Source organism: Rutidosis leptorrhynchoides, chromosome 4 (assembly GCF_046630445.1).
Source record: "Rutidosis leptorrhynchoides isolate AG116_Rl617_1_P2 chromosome 4, CSIRO_AGI_Rlap_v1, whole genome shotgun sequence".
NCBI lineage: Eukaryota > Viridiplantae > Streptophyta > Magnoliopsida > Asterales > Asteraceae > Rutidosis > Rutidosis leptorrhynchoides.
The window spans coordinates 96,079,656-96,085,697 of NC_092336.1; the positions used below are offsets into that span (position 1 = coordinate 96,079,656).

Sequence of the window (6,042 nt, forward strand, 5' to 3'; positions counted from 1 at the left end):
CATGTGTAATTGTGGAACCGCTAACGAACATCCCTTTCCATGGTGGCGCGGACACACCATGAGGATGGTGTGACTTCAGAGGAATTCGTCACTCTCCGTAACAACGGAGACAATGTTAGCGTCTTTGGAGCCATTCGCCGGATTAGCTCCACCTGGACAATTAACCCTTGCATGTCCAGTCTTCCCGCACCTCCAGCATACCAGATTCTTTCCAGAGTTTCTCTTTCGTCTATCCGAACACAACACTATCGTATATCCTGATGACGAGACCCCGTTACCTTCCAGTCTTTTCTCCTCGGATAGGAGCTTGCTAGTAACGTCTTCAAACTTCAGAGTTTTCTTCCCATACATCAAAATAGGTTTCATGTGTTCATAAGACGATGATAAAGATAATATCAACCTCAAAGCTTTATCTTTATCATCCGTTTTAACTCCAATAGCCCCCAGTTCTGAAACAATACCGTTAAGAATACTTAGATGATCTGAAATCTTTGAACCCCCATCCATACGCAGAGTATGAAATTGTTCTTTAAGACACATCGATTTGAGATGCCCTTGCCCCTGGTACAACTGCTCTAGTTTAACCCAAAGCTCCTTTGCCGTTGATAATCCGTGCACATTTGCAAGCACGTTCTTTGCAAGACACAAACGAATCGTACTTGCTGCCCTCAAATTCATATCATCACATTCTTCTTCATCGAACTTACTGCTAGAATCACTGCCGGGAACAAAGGTGGGTTTACCTTTCAATGCCTTTTGTAACCCGGACTGAATCAACACATCCTTGACTTGAACCTGCCATAAGCCAAAATTGATCATCCCATCAAATTTCTCTACATCAAACCTCATTGGACTGAACTTCGACATCGTATCCGTATCCTATAAACAACACTTTCTCTGATTTTGCTCACATTTCGAATAGCCAAAAGATGCAGCAGGTAGCCAGGACCCTTTAAATCGGAAATCCACAACTCGCCACTAACAAATCCAACTATTACTACGAATCAGAAAAAATATTGTCTAACCAGATACCCTATACGATCAATAGAACTCGTTTCTGATGTGGACGATCCACTCCCGTGGCAACCACAGAGCATACTCCGACTCCTATAACCGAGACCCCCGTCAAACCTGACGCTCTGATACCAGTTGTTGGGAAATTACGGCCTCACTAATTCCCAACAAACGCCCAATGAAAAACAGTAAAGAAATAAGAACAATACACAACACAAGATTTAACGTGAAAACTCCAAAACAGGAGAAAAATCACCGGCCCCCAAAGAGAAAAAATACACTATATCACAAATTGTTACAATAATATAGACGACTCTCTTAAGCCAACTACACTCTCCAAAATATTTAACTAATACAACTCTCAAACAAGGATAAGAAAGAAAGAAATAATCAAATACTTAAAGTGTATTGATTGGTGCAAATTGGAATGAAGACTTAGCCCTCCTTTTATAACCAAGTCACCTACCTCCAACTTTCTCCTCCCACCTATGTGGGATAACATCCTTCACAAAGTAACCATATCAATTTTTTCTATAAAAAATAAAACCAACAGTCTCATTCAGCATCTGCGCATGCTCCTTGTCATCATCTATTTTTGATCATTTATAAAACTTTTGATTCAATTTGAGAGTTTTTAGCAAGGGACAAATAACATCCAACAGCTTTAATATCTTCAAGCCCAATCTCCGTTGTATCGAGGCTGAGTTCCTCCAATAATGGAAATTTCTTAAGATAAACGCCCCACCCTCCATGCATTTCACCAAAACAATAAACGACTTCAAGACGTTTAAGCTGACTTGCTCTGTCAAATAAATGCAAACAACTGTATTATAATATGATCTATGAAAATAAGTTTGTGATTAGCTTTGAAGCCAAGAAATATTAATCAGTAACCAGTAATCAAATAAGGTTAGTAATAAAAAACGGTTGGGGTCAAATCAAATTATCTGATAGTCAAGAAAAAAAAGAGCATTATTCACTATCCAACTTATAGCCTAGTTAAGTTAAAAGACCTAAACTACCGTTCATTAAGCCTTCACTTAGTGTTATCATATTAGCATCTAAAATACAGATACATTGGAGTCATTTGGCATTTAAATAGTATATGTGTAGACATTTAGGGAAACTTAGTAGAATTGAAAGATAAAAAAAAGTAACCACTGATATATTACATTTAGTAGCCCTTCGAGCTTTTAATAAAACTTCTTATTTGATAATTGATAATTACAATCATAGAAAAAAAAAAAAACAACTTTTAATACCAAATATTCAGGTTGGACATTATGAATATATTCAAAAAATAAAATCATGATGGGTGAGTAAGTTTGCCTTTCTAAAAATGACTTTCAATACTCGCTGAAAAGACAACCTCTAATTTATAGTTTCCAAACAAGTAAAAAAGGCAACTTACATAAACTAATCAATTTAGCATCATGGGGTGTAAAAAGATGTAAAGAAGATTGCAAAGCATCTTTAGGCTGTCATTTTTTGGTTAAGATGGAAAAAGTAAGAGTATAATAAGCTTACATACCTATCGGAGATGTATATAAGAAGCTCATCAGTGCAAAAAGAGAGATCAACCAATTGGCCTTGGCTCCTATCGACAACATGCTTACATATCTCTTGACATATTGGCCGACCATTCGGATCTGAAGGGTTTTCCATTGAAATAATTTTCCACATAGAATGGTCCTTGCAGATTTTTCGCCAACTTGTGCAAACTTTTTCAGCATTATTAAGTATATCAAACACACCAATTCTTTGTAGTATATTGGCTGTTATATCTGTTGGAAGCTCTAACCAATTTGCAGTTGGTTTCTTCACATGCCATATCTGTTTGGGTTTTGGAACAAACTTGGATTTCTTTACTTTTCGTGGCTTCGATTTTGATGTTGACGCCTTTGTAGCTTTAGTTGCATAAAAAGAACACAATATACAAACAAACTGTTGCAGTCATTTGTATAATAAAAGGAGATATTGGGCACAATGTACTAAACTATAACACAAACTCTATTATGTGTATCTAACTTCATTTTGATCTATTGCATTTTGAATAATGCTATTGTATGTATGTATTTAATGGTACCTTTACTAATATGTCTGAAGTGTAAGGTATCCATACAAGTTGCCACGTCATTTAAAGTGATATCTAATACATAATATAGCTAATAGCTAATGTTGTAGGTTAGATACACACAATAAACCAAAATGATGTTAAGTACACACAGTAGAGTATAAGTCAGTACCTTTCTACCACAATATCCTCTAGTAAACTTAAAAAAAACTTTGCAGTTCAAAATAGTAATTGATGCAACTTGAAGCTATGCAGCTTGCAGACCTATTCTCATCATCCAATCATATAATAAATCATTTTGTCACTTCTGTATCGACTAATCTTACTTAAAATGCATATCATCAACATTTTTTTAAAATGCAGTATTAACAAAATTTATCATTCATCAGAAGAATTTTATCATTCATCACCTCATTTCACCTCATTCTATATCATACATCACTCACAAAGTTATCATTCATCTTGTTTTTAATCATTCATCACCTCCTTTTGTTATTCATTTTGTTAAAATATCATTCATCACCTCATTTTATATCATTCATCACCTCATTTTATATCATTCATCACTCACAGTTACAGTTAATGACAATAGTTTTCTTTCTCCCTTATGGAATATATGTGCCACTTATAAATCACAATTATGTATTGAAAAATTATAATAGTTTATAGAAAATCTTATCATTCATCAAACTCCCTAATCCCTCCGTTAAACACAAAAAATAAAATGAAGCTAGTGGAGCTTATGAAAATCATAAGCTCTTAAAAAATAAGCTACTTTTAGTAACTTATGAAAAAAAGTAGAGCTTATGAGCTGGAAAATAAGCTCTAACTAGTTTACCAAACACTTATAAAAAAATAATACGCTCCAGCTACCAGCTTTAAAAATAAACTCCAGCTCCAGCTCTAGCCCAAGCTCCAGCTCCAGCTAGTTTCATCCAAATACACCCTAGAGCTGGAGCTAGACCTTATTTTTAAAGCTAGTAGTTGGAGCTTATTATTTTTATAAGTGTTTGGTAAACTAGATGGAGCTTATTTTCCAGTTCATAAGCTCTACTTTTTTCATAAGCTACTACAAGTACCTTACAGTATTTTTTAAGAGCTTGTTATTTTCATAAGTTTTATTTTTTATGTCTATCAAACAAAGCTTATGACTTGGAGCTTATTAAAATCATAAGTTCAAGCTCTCATAAGCTCCAATAAGTTGGTGTGCCAAACACACTCTAAAGCTAATTTGATCTTACTTTGACTTTGTGAAGTTGACACGATGAAAATGTTATGCAAGGTCTTTTATATCGCTTTAGGTGTGAGGGTTTCTTAAGTAGAATTCTCGATCTACACGAGTCACGACTAATTCTTTGTATTGTTTAGCTCTGTTTTTTTAATAAACGAGTAAATCCTCCTATGAGCGAGTACATTGGCTCCTCCATAGAAAGTAAAAATTCGGGTAATCAAGCACCACGAGCGCGAGACCTGGTACCAGATGAATTGCATATTATGCGCATCCTCTAGTCACACTCGCTCTTTGAACAATATAGCAAAGGTTTCAAGAAAAAAAAATCTTTAAAAATCACATGTCCAATCGAAAATTGTCTTGGGATAATAACAAAATCAAGTATCCTAAGTGTCCGGTGTTTGCACATCACGTACTTGTTCAAGCAGATGATCTTGTTTTTTAATGTACAATGATTTGCCCATTTTTAACTTCCACTTTCGTAGCACTTATTAGTATCTTCAGTTCCTTCATTCCGTCACAACCTCCCTCCATAATCTTTAACGAATATTTGAACTAGTTGAATGGTGAATTCTCACTATTCAAGTTGATAGGGAGTGTTAAAATAAAGAATTGGAGATTCTAATGTGGGTTAGAAATATAGTCATCTACATCATCTCCAAAATAACATCCACTGTTACACACCAAATCAAGATAGCTCAAGTTTATTAGAAGATGGGTATGAATTTGAATGTCCGGATTGATTCTTGAATCGTGTAATCACTTTCTCTATAAAGTATTTCGACCCAATGATTGTCTTGGTATCACGAAATCTCTATAGGGATAAGACAAGAACGTGACTAGAGTTTTTGGCAATGAAATCTCTAATCTGAGTATCAAAGAGAGTCTGTATATTTCTGTGAGTTTTGTGAATGCAGAATGTTACAAAAACGAAACTTAAAACTGTAAATGAAAACAGTTATATTTTGAAAGGTTGTAACCTTTAATAATGGGTGGGAAAAACAGTTATGACACTTGGCTGAATGCACTTTCTTTCATAACGTATAGTGTATTTCGGTTGAGGTTTCGGGGCGCTGCCCCTTGGACCCCGCAAGGGGGCGCAGCCCCCTTGACCCCCGCAATTACGCGACAGTTAGCAGCCAACTCTTACGGGTGTGTACTCCACACTCTCCGAACCCGTTGGTAAGTATAACTAGCTAACTTCTGCATTCAAGTAAATCCCAATTAACCAAAATGAATGTTGGATGACACTAAAATCACCAACAAAGTTTAAGGATTCAGTCATCCATTAAATACCTTCCACGAAATACATAAACTCCTTACCTTGTAACAATCAGAATAAAAATATGGGTGAGAGAGAAAGTATAGAGGTAGAGAGAGAGAGTGAGTGAGGGCAGGAACGGCGGAGTTCGGGGAACGATACAACGGTGACTAAAAACTTGGTGAAAACAAATGGTCAAACCACAAACACTTGACATCGTTTATGTTCTTTAATTTTCCGGAATCGTGGAAGGTGGTCGACCTATGGAAATCCTTTAAGCCTCATGGTGCAGTAAGGGACGTGTATATTGCTAGTAGGAGGCTTCGTAATGGTGCTCGGTTTGCTTTTGTTCGATTTGCGGATGTGAAGAATGGGGTGAACCTTCAAAAAAGTCTGGAAACAGTCGGGTTTGATGGCCTTTTGATCAATGTTTTCAAAGCAACCGAAAGAAAACCATCTGGA

At 35.9% G+C, this 6,042-nt stretch overlaps 1 pseudogene; it reads right to left on the bottom strand.

Annotated features, from left to right (window-relative positions):
• Positions 1–1,613: 1,613 nt before the first annotated feature.
• Positions 1,614–3,151, bottom strand: LOC139840835 (F-box protein SKIP19-like; annotated as a pseudogene).
• Positions 3,152–6,042: the final 2,891 nt, after the last annotated feature.